The sequence below is a fragment of the Prinia subflava genome, chromosome 1 (assembly GCF_021018805.1).
Source record: "Prinia subflava isolate CZ2003 ecotype Zambia chromosome 1, Cam_Psub_1.2, whole genome shotgun sequence".
Classification (NCBI taxonomy): domain Eukaryota; kingdom Metazoa; phylum Chordata; class Aves; order Passeriformes; family Cisticolidae; genus Prinia; species Prinia subflava.
The window spans coordinates 83846286-83866714 of record NC_086247.1 but is presented as its reverse complement, the minus strand read 5'-3'; the positions used below and the strand labels follow the sequence as shown (position 1 = coordinate 83866714).

General features: G+C 39.3%; 1 protein-coding gene across 2 annotated transcripts in view; it reads right to left on the bottom strand.

The window, feature by feature from the left end:
• Positions 1-20429, bottom strand: part of MYLK4 (myosin light chain kinase family member 4) — a 63560-nt gene that overhangs the window by 29747 nt on the left and 13384 nt on the right. The window contains exon 1 of one of the 2 annotated variants that reach the window (XM_063401252.1): positions 6618-7415. The exons of the other annotated variant lie outside the window; for it this stretch is intronic. The gene's annotated coding sequence lies outside the window, so the exon portion shown is untranslated. Of the gene's footprint in view, positions 1-6617; positions 7416-20429 lie in introns of those variants that run through there. 2 annotated transcript variants of the gene reach the window in all.

Below are 20429 nucleotides of genomic sequence, written 5' to 3'. Positions count from 1 at the left end.
TAACACACTAAATAGTCTTTCAAAATAGCATGGTCTTCTCTTCAATTTTAGGTGCCAAACACGTCTTTTTAGAGTCAATCACAGCTGAAGTTTCCAAAAGCTTCCAAAGGCATTCTCCCGCAATCTTTCGTGATTCAACATGCAGTCAGTGTTGACAAGGACAAGCTAATTCAGGAGCTTGCTCTCCAGTTACTGCAGGTTCACAAGCACATTTGTCACCTTCTGGGATCAGCATGTTACTGCAAGTGAAAGTGAAGTGTGCTCATGCATGACCCTAAAACATGTATTGAAATCTCTTCGTTAAATAACAGACATTATCTAGAGGTGGCCATCATGGGTTACTGTGCACAGTATATTCACTGATACGGTTGAGTATTTTTAAAACAGGAAACAGGATTTAAAAGAAAAGTTTAAAGTTCTCTATTTCATTAAAAGAACAATGTACACCACAACAGTTTAAAAAGAGGAAGTAATAACAAAGCAAAGAACATCACATCAGTTCCAGCAAAGCAGTTTTGTTTGAAGCCCTTTTTCTTATTCTGTTCATCTCTGCTAGAGACAAGAACTAAACTCTTCTGACAGTTTCATATCTGCAGAAGCCCTTGCTAGACACAAAATTCCAGAAGAGGCATTTGCATGTCGGTTAACTGGCCAGGTTTGAAAAGCCATTTATCTTGGATGAAACATCCATGCAGGAGTTCACAGTTAGCATCCCCTGTCCCCTGCCCTCCCTACACATTAAAAAAAAGATTGAAGGTTTATTAGACCTGCCATCCATTCAGCTAGGGCTCCTGGTCTGGAGAATTTCATAGGCAAAGACTGTTAGGCACAAGGATCCTATTCAAAAAGAGCATTTTGTTAAAGCAAGAAATTATTAAAAGAAAAACGGACATATGAATAGCAATGGTAAAATCATGTGTTATATTACTGTGCACAGACACATATGTTAAACATTTAAATCTCTCCTAACAGTTGCCCAGGGAAATACTATGTGAAATACCTCAAACCAGTACTATAAACACTAATAAAATTTTTAACCTCTGTGAGGTAAGATCCTATTATCAAGTATCATCTATAAAGTCCTACTGATTTAATATTTTACCATTACATACACTGAAAGGGTAGAAAGCAAATTATAAAAACGCTTCATTAAAAGCTCATCAGTATGGTAGCAATTCTGTCTGAAGCTGAAGTGAACTGGAAGAGAGAACTGCTGTGCAAGGGACTGAAAATAGGAATAAATGAAAGAAACTGACATCAGTTTGCTTTCTAGGCTCAGAAAGCTTTTGCCAGTAACTTCTTCACAGCTGTGAACTCTGCCTCTTGGTCTGTAAACTGGAAATGCTCTTCAGGAGTTCAGTGAGAATTAATTAGTTAAGGGAAATTGTTCTGTAAAAAAATAGTGTGATTTAAATTATTTGAATATTTCCTTCTTAGAACTGTGAATTCTTGCTGCTACATTATGAAATTCAGTAATAATATATGTAAATAATTTGAGCCATTTATAAGAAACAAATAGCTGAATGCAGGTTTCCTAGTAACTAAGATAACCTTTTAGCACCTGTACCTATCATTAAGGCACAAAATAAGCCCATATAACAGCATTCTTATTTTCATCTCACAAATTTTAGTGATGACTGATCACTGGATTTGCACAGAACCAAAGATGCTGAAAAGTCTGTTGAAAATTAAGGGTATGAGCTGCAGGAATGGTTACTTTTCATTAATTGAAACCAAAGAAACACAACTGATTAAAATAAATTAGAAAGAAAGCAATTCCACTAGTTTTAAAGATGACATGATCCCCTGTTCCCAATATAGCATACTACTACAATTCAGAATATTAACATTAGGCTGCTGCACCATGGCAGTGACAATGTCAGCCTAAAGGTTGACATTGAACCCTGGGAATTTTTGCACACAGGTGTAACAAACACCTGCAAATAAACTGAGAAAATGTATGGTACTTGCTAATTTGCCATGCAGCTTAGTTTCTTCCATACAATTGCTGCCCTGTTGATGATGAATTCTTTTGAGTGGCTTTTACATAAAAGAAAATTAACCTGTAGCTTTCTTTTACTTCAAGATAAGTTGCAAAAGCCCTTAAGCAGCATATACAATTTTCCAAGTGTCATGGCCCTGAAAATTTGGAAGAAATAGCAATGAAGTACCAATGGATACATTGCTCCTACTGTGATTTTCACATTTTTAACATGTCTGCAGACATGATACAGCAAGCCTGTGAGAGATGCCGCAGAACTCTGTACCTTATATACACACAGTTAAACGGGCTATCGGTGAAGATTGGACAGACTGGAGAAGTTAAATTTTCCTTCTGATTTCTCTCTTGAACTCAGCCAGTGTTATTTTCTCTGCACACACAAATATGGAAAGCTGGCTAGCGTTAGGAAATTATCCAGCATAGCTATTTGCTCCTTAGCTCTCTTAGCTGTCTGCTTCTGAACAGTGATCCTCCAGTTCAGAGACGCCCAGACAAAAGCTTTTAGCACATTCTGCCCCAAAGCCTGTAAAAGGCAGGAGGACCTCACTTCCACAGTGTTTGGATCTCAGTCTCATAGGCATCAGAGAAAAAAACAAAAATTGAAATAATCATAGCCCAAAACATCCAAACAGTTTCTAATCAGTAAAAATACATGAAAATATGTAATATTTGTGGTCCTTTTCATTTCACATGAAAACTTATCAGTCCAAAGAAAGCCTGCTTTCTGCTTTAAAAAGTTCTTCACTAAATTTTCATCAATTCTTGGTCCTCTGATCATACAGCTGAGTTGTTAACTACCCTGCCTTACTTTTTCTTTTTCCACTGGACCCAAGTTACCAGGAGTTACCCTCTTTCTCCATGCTTTTTTTAGACTGAATCTTCTCAATTTAGTTCAGTTCAGTTCTTAATTTTTACTAACAATTACAGGTCAAGACAGTGCACCTCACAAATTTATGACTGCTGGAATCAAACATTATAAAGAAGAACATGTGGAAATGTTTTACTTGTAGAGTCTTATTCCAACTTTTTCATGCTGTAAGCCATGTACCAGGATATGCCATATTTTGTGGAAGACTGCTACGACTGAACATTATGTGGAGAACATGGTACACATTCATCAATCTTCAGTTGTTCTAAACAAGTTTTCTCCAAAACTTCTATGTCCAGTTTAATATTTTACTGCCATGGCAGATTGGGGTATTTTTCCCTCGGAAATAACATGGAGCCACCTGCCATGCATGAGTTTGCAGCATGTGTGTGATGCACACTCTACATTCCAGTCATTGCTCATTCATGTTCTCCTGATATTTCTGTGCCTGTGTCTTGGCAAGGATTGGGTTTACATGGGGAATATACCAAGAGTGCAATTGGTGCTATTGAAGTTGATGCAATTGAAGTTGACTTCTTTGCAATTGATACTTTGGTGCAATTGAAGTTGATTTCTTCCTATGCCATCCATGCGTGACTAGAATAATCTGTTCTCTTTTGCAAATACTTCGAATGTGTTTGAAGTTTATTATTGCACCCCCCTCTCAGTGTTCTCTCAAATATATATACATTGCACACAAAAACATATTACCATTTCCTAGAAGTAATCAGTATTGTGAAAAATGGGAGGGAATTTTCTTGAGTATTTTTCTGGAGAAGTTGCCTTCCTAGATGAAAAAAATCTAAGATATTCTGTGTTTATGGATTTTTAATAAATTCATTTGTGGAATTTTAATAAATTCATGTTACAAGGTAATATGTTGTGTTGTATCTCCCAGAAAACGGTAAGATTTTGCTTTCCTTAGAATATATAAATCTTCTTTTCTATTAAAAAAAAATTTACTTACATCTTTAAAATAAAACCTCAGGACAGAGAAAAGAAAAGCTTCATAAACATACAGCAAGATGCTTTCCTGGAGCCCACGTAACAAAATTACTATCCATTGTTTTATATTTCAATGAGTTAAAGTAAGACCTTTGTAAGATTATCGACGATTATCTTACTTTTCTGCTGGCTTCTCATTTATTTTTATTCTTTTAAATGTCTAGTTCATGCCTCATATATCCCTGCCCTACATATCTGGAACTTCCATATTCTTATTCCTTCCTTAAAATTAATTATCTCCTGCCATGCTAACCACTGTTTTGTCTTCAGCATTTATCCTATGGGTGAGCTGAATTCACTTAATGAAAACTCATTCACAAATTAAGAAAGATCAGGGAATATTTGTTACCCCACTTTTATGAAGTTCTAGTTTAAATCAACTATTCTAGTTATCTATCTTCTACAAATTTAAAAAAAAATTAAAAAAACACAACCAACAAATCACTCCTTTTTCTGAAGCTCTGATTAAGAGAAATGCAGACTTTGTTCTCAGATTTTCCCCAGCAATGCATATTTCGTGGCTGCACTGGCTACAGCACATAGCAGAGCAGTTCCAATAGTATCCTTTATATCTGAATCACCAATTGTGTTTTAGAGATAAATCATTTCTTTGTATTTTTCCCTATTGTGATAGTGGTCATAAACTGCAGACATCCCTTGCAAAACAGTCTGTCTCCCTTAATCATTTGCAAATGAGTTGTTTTGAAGAAGACCCTTATATCATGCACAGGATATTTGTGTAGAAGTCTCAGCAGGACAAATATCTCAATAAGTCTCAAAGAAGGAACAACTTAAGACTTTGGGGAACAGGAAAGCCACTTTCCAAACTACTCAAAGACTTCTATGTGCTAGTCACAAAGCTGAGAACATCTGTACACAGCAATGCACATGAGAGCTAAAGCACGTCTGCTCTTTCTCTAGCACACAAAAACATCTCCCTGAGAAACAGTATAACCTTATGGCTGCCCAGCTCTGAAACAGATTAGAAAGCAAGCATGAAAGCTATGAACCAGATTCAGAAAGTCATGTTGTTTACTGAAAGTTCACAGATGTCCCTGATGGTAGAACAGAAAAATCATTCTCTTCCCTCATCCCCACTCCTCCCAACCTTCCCAATCAAAAAAGATCCATTAAGACAGATGAGGAAATTTATCCAAAAGGATGTATTTCTACAATGAGCAGTGATGTTGGACTCCTTCACCATGGGGGCTGAAATAACTGTGTGCCTAAGATTAAGTGACATATTGTATCATAACTGATATACCTTTATGGCTCCTCCGGGGTCTGCCCAAAACACTTGTCTGCAGCTCTGCTTAGGGTCAGAAAAGGAAACAGCTTCATATAGTGCAGGAGCACACAGCAAGAAAAGTCTGGCACTGAACTTCATGAGGTAGGACTAGGGAATTTACTGCTCCACAGGGCTCTCTGCACACAACTACTCTATGACCTATTAATTAATTATGAATTCTGACTTCCTTTACTGTAATGACTCTGGTAACTAAGTACCCTGGAATATCCTGGGGATAAATGATCAGAGCAAGGCCCTGAAACAAACCACAGAGAGATCCCAACACACTTCAGTGATCAATCTGCAGATGTCTGGTACTGGTCTTTCAGATATACTACCTCCTTCAAATTTTGAGCCTCTCTGTAAGCATTTATGTGACCACCTCTTGCAGAAAAATAGATTGACCTGTATATCCTTCTGCAGAAAATATCTTTGAAGATGAAAATGATAACAGAAGGCATTAACCATGTTCTGGGGGTGAAATCTCATATTCTGGAACTCTGCAGATCTCCTTCATGAGGAAAAGCATGTGCCCAGGAAACGCAGTGTAACTGCAAGTTGCATGGTGCAGCATGCAACATTTATCCAGGTCAAGAATAACTAATATATACCTGGCATCCCGCTGTAAATGGGTTTCTTTGGATGAATAAGATCTGCACAACACATTCAAAAAGCCACCAAAATCAGCATCTGTCTGCTTAACATCCAAAGTTCAAAGCACTTCATCATCAAAGTGCACGGTGTTCTTTTACTGAGGGTTGGTCTCCACTATCATCTCCTGCTGTCAAGATATCACATCAAGAGTCTCACCTTTGCTAAGCTGTCCCCAATTAACTACGCTAAAAACAAAACAACCTCAAAACCCAGAGTTTCTTAGGGCTGAAAAATACTGCGTGATAAATTATCCATTAATAGCCTAAAACTCTATTTCCAGGAAGCCTGTTTAAAGGAAAATTCCTGACTTTCTGAGGCTAAAGCAGAGGTGTCATAACTCTGAAACAGAGCAATGAAAGAAGTACTGTCTCCAGGTGCAGCAGGAGCTATACCTCATTTCATCTGCTGGGTAGACTGGTTAAAATCTTTGGTTTCAATCCAAAACGTTCTGGCAGCTAGCATCCTGTATTAAAATTTATAAACTACAAAAGGCCTTTTCTTACAAAAAAGTTAATTCAGGATGGATAGGCTGAAAAGACTTGAAAGGGACAGTCATCAGGTTATATGGAAAATTGGATGTAAGTAACACCTTTTGCTCCATCAGAACATACTAAAAATACAGTAAATGTAATTTCAGTGAGAAAGGGAAACTGTACTGATTAAAAGATCTTTAAAAGAGCTGTGGAGAAGAGCCCCAGAGCTGCCGTCCTGTTGGGAGGTAGAAGTTTTTAAAAGTATGTATTATCTTCTGCAGAAGAAACACATTGATAGATCAGCTTTCTTCAAGATGCAAAACTTACCTACTGTCCAGCACAAATTAGCAGAGCCCTGGTCAGAAACAGTGGGCATCCTCTGTGGTGACTGCCCACTCAACAGGCAGAGCAGACAAGACCCATGGATGCCTCAGGCTGTCACTCTGTGATCAGCTGGCTTTACAAACTAACCCTTTGTAAGAGTTGGTCTGAAAATCCCTCATCTGCCTCACGACTGTCAGAGGCTGAGACCCCCATGGACCCTGGACCACAGCACAGGAGAGATCCAAGCTTCTCCCTGCAGCTGCACCCACTGGACCAAGACGCCCTCCTCAGGGACCTGTGCAGGAACAATGGACACTGTCACGCTTCCTGGGCCGTGTTTGCAGAGGCCATGTTTGCTTTGACTGACTGTGCTGTACCTGCTGCAGAGCCCAGACCTGCTTGCCCCAAACGTGCCTGATCTGAATGGTTGCACCTGATTCCCAGAGCAACAGGCCTCCTCACAGTGACTCTTGGCTGCTCCCCCCACGCTGGCCAGGTGCCCCCCACTTCTGCCTGCATTGGCTGGGTGCCCCCTGCTTCTGAAATGACTCTAAAAGCTTCCCCCTGCGACTCACACTTTGAGGCCTCCCCGGCAGACGACGGATCTATTGGCCTGCGCCACGAGGACTGCAAAGGTGGTCTATTGGTACCAGCGTCACGAGGACTCATGTCTGTTCAGTCGGTAGCTATACCATCCTTTACCCCTTTTCTCTCTCTCTCTCTCTTCTTTTCCCTTCTCTACTATCGCATAATTGTGTGTATCAATAAAGATACATTTGATTTTACTTGAATTAAGTTATCATTGCTTCTTTTTGCACTCTGAAATCAAAACGAACCATCACGACCATCCTTTGGCTCGTGACACCCTTACAATGCAAAGGCAATCATCTTCTGATTCCCTCAGAGCTAACCCATATTCCCTGCTATAAGAGCACTCCAAAAGATAACACCACCAGGCTAGTGAAGATCCCAATGTGGCAAAGAGGGGAAAGAAGTGTTCTTCTAAAGAATGACTACTGATTCATTCTTACTCATGGTGGTTTGTTCCCTGCTGCCTTCTACTGAGAGACCAGCTACGGCAGTGCACAAGTGGGACAGAAATTTTATGGATTTTGCTTGTCTGTTTCTTTAGAATACCAGCAAACCCTACCCACAACTAGTATTAGCCCAATTCTGTATCATACACTTACCACATCAAAAAACAGGAATTCACTCATTCTGTAAGCAAGCCAGGGCACTGGTTATTTATCCAGGCTGACTCTGCTGAAGCAAACATTTTTTTTACCAGTATGACTGCAACCAGAGTTGGAATTAAACAGACTTTAACTAAGAAAATCAGCATAAAAAGCTGAATGCAGAAAATGTCTTGACTCATCTTTTGAAAGTCTAGCATCAGAAAAAGTGAAATAAATGGCACATTCATGTTAGGCATGGATGTCAGAATTCAGGACTGCAGAAGACAAAAGCAAAAGCACCATAAGATGCATATAGTGGTAACCAGTGTTTTCAGAAAAGGGGCAATTTGAGCTTATTTTATCTGTAGCATTGGCTAATTCTGGTGAATGTCGATCTTTTAATATTGTAAGATTACTATTTATTTTACTACTGTAAGATTTTAATATTTAAGATTGTAACCTGAGCCTGGCAAGTTTCCATAGCATTACTTTCTGCTTTAGGGATGAAGAATTCAAAGGAAGGGTGTTACCAAAAATTTAACTTCTGAGCTATACTAAAAAGCTCTAAAATCCAAGAAGCTAAGTATTCAATATTTCTCACCTTTGATCTATTTGTTTTATACCAATACAAATTGCGCATTCGGCTCAATTTCATAACAGCATGAACGGACGTGAGGTAAATAAAGGTCACAGAAATCTTTTTCCTTTTCTTTCTGTCCTTCCCAGTATGCACATGCTAATATCATTTTGCACAAGTGGAAATACCTTTTAGCTACATGTCTTCTTTTTTAGCTATTTTCACCCCTGAAGTGTTCACTCCAAAATGAAACATGGCAAATTCCCAGCCTCACAGCTGAACTTTGAAAGCCATCACAATCATCACCTATTTTTGTCTCCTTTAAACCCCACATATTTCAACTAAATGATCATTCCAGATGCTTGGCCACCTGGCTGCAAAGATTAGCCACATCCACTGCCCAACCAAAGACATTCAGCAAATTAAGAATATCAACAGCTGTTACAGACAGAGACCCTGCGTGTCACTTCTTCAATTTTGCATTTCCTGGTGAGTTCTAAAAGGTTCTCTGGTAGCTGGTAGGACACTGATATACAAAAGAAGCTGAGATTCACCAAATATCTTCTATAATAAAGCTTTTCCATTTTAATTTGTTGGGTTTTGTTCAGCTTGAAAACTTCCAAAGATGAACATCAGTCTTGGCCTTACTGTTGTGAGAAATTTCAAATTACATTATTTCCAAGAAAAAACAACATTTAAAAGATGTTTTGTGTGTACTAAATATAATCTTATGATCATTTTCACCAAATCTGGGGAGAGGATACTTGCTGCCAAGCATTTGCCTTTGCTAACAGAGGAGGACTTTTCTGGCAGATGCAAGGAGTTTAAGCAGGATTTATCTTGCAGATACTTCTTTCACCTTCAAGAACCCACAGTGGCCCTGGTAATTGCATCCCTGAACACTGATATCTTTTCTTCCCATGCTTTCACTTCTGTCTATGACACCCTTTAGGCATTCTAGGGAAAGTAAAGAACCTGTTAAAATTGAGGAGAGTGAGTATCACAAGGAAGGATGCACTAAATAAGAAGAAACAAATGTTCTGAAAATCAAGCTGTTGTAACCAGGCTTCTGTTTACCATCCAGGAAGGTCCCCCAAAAAATAGCATGCATCCACATGTTAAGACAGTCCATGAGAATTGGGGGAGAAACTGAGGTTGCATGTTTGCAATTTTTCAACTTTAGTTTTTTCTTGGGAAGCAATGTTCCTTAAGGCAGGCCAGAAATAAAACAACAGCTGTGTCATTCAGGAAAGAACAGCTACGGTTTTATTTCATGGTAATGCTGCAGAAAAACTGCTTTCAAAGGTCAGTTTGGGCATCTGACAAGCACAATGACCCAAAGCACACAGAACTGGATCACAGTGCCCACAACTGAAACAACATTTCCCTACCTTAATGCACAGGTTAAGTAAAATCATGTAAGATTTAGAGTGCTTGGCCTTTGGGCCAACTAGCTAAGCAAAAACAGCATTTCCTTTGGCCAGCTGTAGCTTTTCCCAGGCAGGAGTTTCTTTTCACAGAAATTTTATCAACATGTAACACTGGATAAGTCTGCAGCTTGAGTAAATGATAAAGTGCACCAGTGTCACAGAACTTGGCTAATTAAACAGAGTATGGTATGACTCACTTATTAATATTCCTGAATATTACTGTGCTTCAGCCTGTAAATACTGGGGAAATATTGTTTTTTTCTTTTTAGGGAAAAATATTTTATTAGTTCTATGCTGCCTGCTGAGAAGCCTCACCTTCCTACCATATTGTATCACTTCCATGTTTCCAGTTCTACTTCTTAAATCCCTGATTTCATGCAATTATCAGAGTTTAGTCCTTCTTCTTTCTTCCAGAAAGTCCAGTGCAGTCTTTCATAAGACTTTAAAGAACTCAGTAGTCAGGATTATTAAGCTAGAGTCCAAAATGAAAGCCTTGTGTTAACAGAATGGCTTAAATTAAATCACAAGTGCCAAAGGCCAGATATTTTCTCTCAGCAAGTGCAGAAGAACCAAACCGATGAACTCTGTCTACTGAAGCTCAGCAGCTGTATCACTTCTTTGCCAAAACGCACACATTGTGCTTTCCTGTTGTCACCTGCTCCAAATTAAAACTGTTACAGTGCACACCTGCAGGCCACCAAAGTGGAGGCTTTAAGCCTTTGCTTGTTCCTTGCTGTTGGATTCAGCATTCGTTTATGAGGACGATTTTAAGCTACAGACACCAGGACGGAAGTATGAACCATTTAGGAGGGCCCATCCATGCAGGTGGCCAGAGCAGGTGCAAGGTAACCTCTGCTGACAGTAGTCATGTTTCAGTGTTTTCAACATCTGATGTCATTAGGTGCACCCAGAAGCATTACTGACTGCTTTTTGAAAACCCTTCAGGGAGAAGCTCTGCCTGCTGTTCATACTTACTTGTATGAACTTCTGAACTCCAAAGCCTTCTGGAAAGTTCAGGTGAAAACAACTGTGCTGCTGTGTGATAGGAGTGGGAACCCTTCAGAAGTTGAAGAAAAGAGCATCCTGAACAATTCATGCAGCCATGTGTCCTGGTAAACAGGCCCAGCTTAGTGAAGCAGATGGTCAGAGCAGTGCTCTCCTAGAAACTTGTCCAGCTAAAAGAAAGACAGGTGAGGAGTATGTACCCTTAGTTTTCCCCACTTGCTCCGTGTAGTTGGCCCAATCACCATCTGGATTTCTTATCCTCTCTACGAGAGAACAGAAAAGGGCGTGATGATGTTTAGACAGCATGGTTTTCTTGCACCTGTAACTTCCCCACTTCTGCATTAAGAGGGGCTATTGGTTCTCTAAATTTGAATGGTTAAAATGCAAAGAAACAGCAACCAGAAAAATTAGGGCCCTTGCTGCATTGCAATTGACCGCAGTGTACATCCTATGTCATACAGGAGTATAATCTTTAATAAACCTCACAAACAGGAAATCTGACTTGAAAATACAGCAGGAAAAAGAAATAGTATACCTATGCAATAGAAGAAAATTAACATTTCTTAGGAGCCAGACCTTTTGCATATGTATATTTTGTATTGAAAAAAGGAAACATAACATTGCTTAGAATAGGTTTGTTGTATTTATGTTAATGAAAGATCAGATCTGGATTCCTGAGTGTCTAGTGACTGCCTCTGGGACAGGGAAACACGAGAAGAGCAGTCATGTTATGAAACAAACTCTCCTCTTACCTCAAAGTCACTTTCCTCTCTTCCCCTGACCTATCCTCATCTGTCCCCTGCTTCTATTTACAGAACTCCATTAACGTTACACGCTCTAATTTGATCACAAGTTTTTGGGTTCCATACAGAAACCCCCTGGCCAATTTCCATGGCCTCTACACCACGGAAGGGCAGACTGAAAGATAAAAATGGTCCTGTCTCATTTCATGCAACTGATGAAAGCCTATGTTATAGGCCTTTTTACCTTTTAAACTCTTAATATTTTTGGGATCACAGAGACAAGTAGCATCCTCTTTCTCTCTCCTATTTGAAGGGAAAGCAGAGATAGATAAATCCCTACTGATAACCCCTGTCTGGCTTTCCTCTTCTCCTCAGCAGGATAGCCAGCTATCACACCAGCAAAAGCTGAGTATAAACACAAGGAAAATGAAATTATAGAACTTCTAGATGCTATAATATAACTCCAGTCATTTAAAAGATGTTTAGCCTAAAGCTGGCATTCTGTATAGTCAAGGGAGAAAAAAGTGAGCAATGTCTACAGGACAGTTCAACACCAGATTACAATAGAGAAGAAATGGAAAGAAGTATCCTTGGTGGTATTGCTCTCCTTCCTGACTAAAGGAGGAAACCTGCTACTCTTTCAAGGACTAGGGGCAGAGAAATCTAATCTCACCTTTTGCCCTCACTACAAGAAAGCTTAGAAAACAAGTCTGTCATCACAGAAACTTGAATGGTAGTTTTCAGCATTAAGTTATGTCTGTTCCTGCACTGGGCAAGAGCCAGCCTTGTAACCTTTCTTCTACTGCACTGTTGTGTTGGGCTGTAATGAGAGAGCACACAGAAACAGAAAATATTCATTTCATTCTGAGTTCTCATCTCAGAACATCAAATAGTGGGGGTTTGATTTTGTGAGAAAATGTGGCAGATGGTATTTTCATCATGACTTCTATCATGTAATTCATGAATGTTGCTTGGAAAGATGGCGTCGGTAGGAATCATAGATTAAATCTTGTCCTAAGGGTAGGAAATATATAAGAACTGATCAGAAATCAAAAATTATTTCATCTCTCTGTCTATACAACACAGATGAGCACTGCAAAAGGAATTTTTCTTCTCAAAATACCTAATTTTAACTCTTTGGAAAGGTAATTTTTGCAAGCTGGAAAAAAATCCACAGTCTTTGGAAAGGTGGGCAATTTCAGAGCAATCTCACTTCCCCATTAGGCTATGTTGTTCAGTTTTTTATTAGTCTGCTTAGCTGGTTTAATGGTTTCATAAAATATTTCAAACCTCTCTCAGTTGCTCTTTCTTCCCCCTACTTTTTTTTAATAACTACATGGTTTCTAACTAATCCTTATGCCTTTTCTCAGTGCTCACTGAAGAGTCATACATACACCTGTAAGACATACCATAGCTCTAGAAAATCATGCTTGTTGTGACAAGATGAATAGGGAATGACTCCATTTCCCCATTTCTCCCAGTGCAAGAGTATACAGATACTCAAAACAAGTATTGCACATCAGTTTTGAATCAGAAACAATAGATTCTCACAATAATTACGTGTAGAAGAGCTTACTGACACAGGATATTGATGGAGCAGTGGAATAAGGGCAGATGAAAAGGCATTGGACAGAATTACGTAGTTGAATTAGAGACAATAGCAAAGATTAACTTCTGGCCATGGTCTGATGTCTGACTTAAGCTCAGAAGGTCTCACTGGGTAAGAATCTCATCTTATGTTCCCCAATTTTAGATACTGCTACTAGTCACCTGCAGCTGGGATGCTAGCCAACCTCTAAATCAAAAATACTCACATGAAAACCCCTGCTTTGATGCTTGTAAGCATTTCTCTCTGCCACTAGAACATAGTGCTTGCACCTAGAAACATTTGGAAGCCTTGTCATGACCTCATTCACCTTTCTGCCTCTGAGATTCAATTTCGTTACTGCTGCATTTTTTTTACCTAAATTTTTCATCTGACACTGTGGAAAATGAACTGTGACTACCCAGAGCACAAGCCTCAATTCCCTGACCAATTCATATGATCCAACATGAGAATTAAAAATAGTCGTCACTGGAGCTAACCAAAGAGTTCTGAAACAAAACACTGGAATGTGTTGGAAAATGATGGCTCATGAAAACAGAAGACTGATCAACACATGATGTGCTCTTCCAGGTAAAATTAACTGGGGAAGAAGGCAGATCAATACTTGCAACCCTATTGGAATGAAGAATGTCTATTTTTCATTTCAGTGCAGTTTTTCTCTTTTGCAGCCCTCTCTTCAAAGGCGTGAAATTATTACAATGAAATTCAAAACCTTATGAAATGAGCCAGATTATAAATTTCTTTGCAGACTAATTTCATCCAGCTTGCTTAGTCAAAGGCCTTTTTTATCTTCTGGAAACCCACTGACTGAACTGAAATGTACTTACTGTGAAATAGAATCAACTAAACTTGACATAAAAAGGCAATTTTACATGAAGCTGAAGGAAGCTCATTTTGGTTTTAGATGCTACTCCATGTTGAATACAGCATACAGAGTTAAGGCAGAGCATGAAGCTCTGACAACAGGTAGAGGTGCTGGGATCTGCACTGATTTTTTTAACAGTTCCTCTTTATGTTCTCCTTTTAACCCTGCGTCACTACTTCCTGCTATTTTCCTTAAAAGATGGCATTTCTTAATATCAAGATTCATCCACAGTGTCTACAAACCACAGCAAAATTCTTCAATTTGTTGGTTCTCCTGTACAAGCTCTTTTGCATTTACTTCCACTGGTAAACATGCCACAATGAGGAACATCACCATATATCAAGTAGCTGTAATCAGGCAGATCAGGTACCAGTTATTTTCCTAATAGAGGCCCAGTGTCAGAGATCAAGCACGAAGGCTCAGATGTCTGCATTGCCTCCATCCAGAATCAAGTGTCAGGGATCAGGACTGTAACAGCCAGGAATAAAGAGTCACATGTGGCAGAGCAAGGAGCAGATCCCAGCCCAGACCTCAGTGGGGAGGCTGTGTCCCTAAAGCTTCACCACTGGGAGTCGAGGACTAATGCAGCAAAGGCAAAGCATATTAAATGTTTATCCTCCTAGGGGAACCCAATGCTTCTTCGCCAAACATTGATTTGTTCATGCAGGCATGTCTCTAGGCAGGCAGCACCTGCAGTTCTGTGTGCACAGGTAATGTTTTCAGACACTGCTAGCCATGCCTTTGGCTTGCTGCTCAATGTGTAAATACTTGTTTGTTTTCTTAAGGAATACACCTTCAATGTATGTATGTATGTAATGACAGGGGAACATCCCAAACTAGCACAGCAGCGCTCCTGAAGGGAGCACGATTTCTTGAAAAGCTCTAATTTCAACCTCAAGGACCTCTCAGTGCCCTCTACTCCTCTTGAACATATCAGTATGCCCAGTGCTATAAGACTTAGCCAAAACTGTAGTAGAATATGAAGTTAAAAAGAAAAATAGAAAGAAAAAAAACCTCCTCTCATTTGTATCTTGTTTCATGTTCAGTTTTTTGAGATCAAGGGAAAATAACAGGGAACTAAAGTCAGTCAGTACTTGCTTGCAGTGCATCCCCCTAAGAAAGTTGTGTAATGCCTTTCTGATTCAGTTTCTCCTTTTTTTCAAACAGGGATAATAATACAGAAATATCATGATTCATAACATGTTGAGAGCTTTGAGATTGGAAGGAAGCATCCAGCCATGAAAATGCACAGACTGTTAAGCTGAAAGCTCTCCACAGGAGCAACTTTAATTGTAATGGACATAATCAGAGCTGGAGTGGAGTGGATACACATCACACCCACAGAAAGAAAAATTATGTGTCTTTTGAGTAATGATAATTAAAGTAAGCAATTTCTTTTAACCTTTCCACTTCCTGAAGAAGTGCTCGCATGATTGCCTACTGCTATGGACACAAAGCCATGAGTAATAGACAAAGAGATGTGATTCTTTGAAATCTCAAGACACGATTCTAACTTGAATATCAAGGACCAGTCAGCCATCTGCATCTCTCAAACACATTATCACTGTGTTCATGTTGCTGTTCAGAAGTATTTTGTAAAATCTGTTGAATCTTGTATCCTGGGTTTTTGGACATGACAGAATATCCACTGGCAGCATGCTCCCTGCTTCTCACTAACTCCATGCACAGCACCCCTTAGGCTCTCAACGTATGAGGAAACATTCAAAGAATCCTTGACTTCATCCATGTCCTATATGGATATATACTAAATATGTGAAGGTTAAGTAGGGACATCCTGGTAGGCTCTAAAGCCACATCATTTCAGTGCACAAACACATGTTCACCTGCTTGAACACACGAATCCAAATCAAGGAAAAATTTCACTGGGCAGAAGCACTGAGGGAGCATTGGGAGCATTACATGCAAGAAACAATCATGAACCTTGAATACCCTACTCCACTGTGAGGTACAATAATTTACATGACCCAAACAGAGACTTAGAGGTGTGCTTTAATATGAATAAACAATGCAATTTGCTTCCCAAGGTTTCAGAATTCATTAGAAATTGCAGAGACAGAGTTAAACCTGATAGCAAAGTAAAAGTTTCAGATGCTTCATTAGTTCTGCAGTCCCTCTCACAGCACTGTAAGTTAGTCAGCCTAAGTTCAGGACAGACTATTTGAGTAGACAGTTGTAAAATTTAGCTTTTTTAAATACTTAACAAAAGAATCTAAGGCAAGAACATATAAAGAAGACAGATAAAATGAAATGAAAAAAAAATTTAAAGAAATTCATCTATTCCCTCTTTTCTTTCTCCTCACCTCACCTCTCCAAACTAAGGATAAATATAATTGTCATTTGAAACATGAAACCCTGCAAATGCCTTTGCATTGTAAATAGGTTCAGTGGCTTGCATCTCAGCTTTCCTTCATCCAAGGTGGGATAGATACAAGCTTCTAAGGAAGGCATCAGAAATTATGTTTACAGTGATATCGTTCGTTCCTTATCTGGAAGCACAAATCTTGTTTCTGCCCTTCTTAATCTTGAACTGGGAAGTAACATTGGTGCACGCAAGCAGTTTTACCTTTTTTTTCTTAAGCTCATACACAAAGCCACAGATCTGTAGATTTTAAGATAGGATGGGCAGCTTATAATCATGTATTCTAATTAGTTTGCATTAGTTCCCAAAGGTTATCCTGTGATTCTCAAGAATCACTCAGAAAGCAATTCATTGTCAAGATGCCCACCACTTGACAACCAAACCAAAAAAGGAAACACCATTGTCCTCAGGAAGCACTTCTGAAAGGTACTGGCACAAGCAGGTTCATGGAGAATATCCAAAACTATGGTTTGAAGCTATGACACATTTTCACAGTGCTCAGCATTAAGTCCTTGGCATATGAGCCATCTGTAAATCCCATCTATTATTAGCAGGGATAAAGAAATATGACTGGAGCCATTTAAGGAGCAGAAACAATTGGGGAGAGGTGGACTCATTATAGTTAACATTCATATCACTGAACACCACGATTAGAAAATCTCATAAGCCCATAGGACTCATCATCATCTGCAAGTACTTCAGTTCCCAGTTAGCTTTGGTGTGAAGATTCATAAGCCAGAAGAGCAGAGCCTGCTACAGCCATTGCACCACTACATGTCATGTCGTAGGTCTGAACCTTTGTCCCTACAACACCTGCTGTTGTGCTGACAACTACAGTCTTCTAACTTTTCAAGCTGCTCTGACACCATCAGCATCTCTCCAGCGGTCCATGGTCTCTCAGAAAGGCATGAAACCTGATGTCTGTGTTCCACTGCCCAGAGATTACCAGTGAAACCTTACAGGGAGAGCAGCACATGCCTGCCACAGCAGAACCATCCATGGTTATGTCTATCACCAATACTTCACCTCAACTCCAATCTGAGCCTCGCTTTTTTGCTGGCCTGGACAATGTGATGAATGGACTATCTTTACACACTTTGACAGCTATGAGAAATATGCATTAAAATTCGAGGCCTTTACAGGGCTCACGAGGAGAAGGCTACAGGGAGATTCCCAGGAAGCTAGGAAGCACCTTGTCAGCATGACACCCATTCTCCCTCCCTATAAGATTTGAATATTCCCATTTACAAGCATAGCTGCCCCCTTGCAATCTAGAGTAAGGAGTGCAGAAATGTGGTCAATACACCCTTTTCTTTTACAATAACAACAGGATCTTTCACCATCAGTCACTGGAGGTGTGGCAAAGGTACAACAAGCCTCTGTAAAGGAAATACAACAGCACCCAACTGATCTGTTTGGGAAGGATTTAGAGAATAGCCAGCTCAAGCACAGTTTGTAGTAGAATATTTTGTGCTCTGTCTTTCAGTGAGCTGCTCTGCTGTATTGTTTAATTGTTCAGTTTGTTTTCCAAATTCTAGTCTATCTGGAGGAAGACAAGGCACTGCAACAACCTCTCAAATACCACCTCAGAGGTCCAAAGAAAGTCCATGAGAATGAAAGATCCATAATAATCAGCAAAATTTAGTTCAGAAAATCAGCAAACAAGACTGTGCAAGCTCTGAAACCTGACCTTCATGCCTGTTTGGGTTTCATTCTGTTTATCTAGATATTCCCAGGAAAAGGCAACTCCCAGTATAACCATATTGGCAACTCAGAAATGTCCACTCAAGTAATGCACATGTGGATTCACATTCACAGCAGCTGTCTTAGGCCTGCTGATTTCTGATTCCTTGCATGTCTAGCACAGAGCACAGTTACTTGGTCTATGAAGTGCAAAAGAATGAAAATCATCTGGGAAAGGCTAGTGATTCCTGTGTCATACTTAACGCCCAAAAATTTCTTCCCCACACCTGTAAAACCACAAGCGACCTGACATCTAGACTGCTCTTTGTAGAATCCAGCTCTATTTTCATTCCTGAAGATAACTGTCTATTTTCTACAGGGACAGGTCAGTAATGCTGAGAAGTGGAAGTAAAATACGCAGATTATTCTGTGCTGCCCATAGGACAGAATCCAGTGTAGGCAAAGACAAATATTCCTCTATTCAAATTGCTACCAGGGACTCTAAAGCAAAAGGGTATATTCTGCCTTGAAAAATATGGGAATATTTTCCCTTCACTCTCAATGGCACATTTCAGCATCCTCAATTCCAAAAATCTACTCTTTCATACTATTTGTGGGGTGTAGGCTATCCAGATGGCTAAACTTTGCAGAATCAACTCTCAGCACAGACCGCTGAAGAAACCACCTGAAGTGAAGCAGAAAAAGTCCTCAATGAACAACATTTGTAAATATATGGAAAAGCCAGAAGGAAAGATATAGAAGAAGCTTTAAAGAAATTAGAAGCATTGAGGAGATGATAAAAAAAAAAAATCAAGATTTCTGAGGGAAGAAGAACAGAACTGATGCCATTACACCAGGAGACACCTAATCAAGCAAAGCGTCATAGCTCATATACAATATGGCTCTAGTAGGACCATTGTCAACTATTGTCAACACAAAAAGTAGAAAGTTTCTGAAACAAGAAGGAGTAGAAAGAAGAAAAATATCTTATTTTATTTTTAAAAAGGAAACAACACAAACATGGCATAAAACATGATAAATCTAAATGTATTGTGCTGTATAGAAGTGAAGCTGCATCACGTAAACCCTCTGAAGAGCGACTTTCAGACAAAATTGGGTATTAGCTCTGTTCTTCTTTCAGAAGAGGATTTTCACCACTGGAGGTCGCTGTGAGCTGTAGTTGCTCTTTATCAGCATCTCGAAAAGGAAAAAAAATATTGCAGGCAAGTTACCTAGGATGCAGAACCTGAGGTGAGACAGAAATGAAATACCACTAGTAGAGTATTTGAAAAACACCCACAGCTAATTGGTGAGGACTTGTCTTTGCTGGAGACAAACTTAGTCTTGTTTCAACTCATTTCAAGCAGAGCAATGGGCAGACTGCTGAGAGTTTAGACATGTGCCTGCCTATATACAAGAGGCTCATTCTTCATGACAGCTTGCCTCTCTCGCTGGTCTTGCAGACACTCTCCCTGAACACTGGTAAGCTAACAGCAGCTATGGTGATGGGGGCACAATGGGAGACCTATTCCTGCTACTCATGAAAATCCCGGGTTTTTTTAGAAAACAAGGGTAGGATTACTTGCATTAGGATTAGGATCTGTTAAAAAAAGACAAAAGTTTGGCAACAGTTCCAAAGAAAAAGGAAAACTTCTAGGTTTCAAGGTTTATATCCTATGTAATCCATAAATCATAGCTCATCTGAATGTAATTTTCTTCTCTCATTTCATTGCATTCAGAGAACCATTACTGGGAACAATCTTTCAAACATTTTCTAGCCAACCACATTCAATCAGGTAGCATACATACTGTATTCATTGCTAATTTTAAACTGATGCTCAGACAGTGGAGGGATGTTTGTCTGAGTTCCTGTCTCCCATACTGTAGGAGTGCTACTGATATGGATATCAGAAGGAACAGCCAGTACTCACAAAACAGTGGGCCACTTACAGGGGAAATAAGTATGAAAGCACTGGAAAAGAATAAAGACAAATAAGCTCAGCTAATTCCCAAAGTATTAAAAAAATAATTAGCAGCTTCATAAACCAAAAATTTTACATTTCAAGTTCACATCTGAAACTCCTACTTCATCACAATTCTGACAATGAATCAGTGACAGCTGGGCAAGTTTCATCTAAAATATCGTTTTATACACTGAAGTTATAGTTTCTATATGGAAGGGGAATTATCCCAATGCAGGTTTCTGTATTTTCTGGTCAGTGAAATACAGCAGACCAATTCTTGGCTTGTGTCAACCAGAACATCAAAGGAGTTTGGCCTTGTTTGACTCAAATTGAGAACTTCTGTAAAAGACAAGTAATATAAGTGTCTAAAAAACTGAAAATAAATTG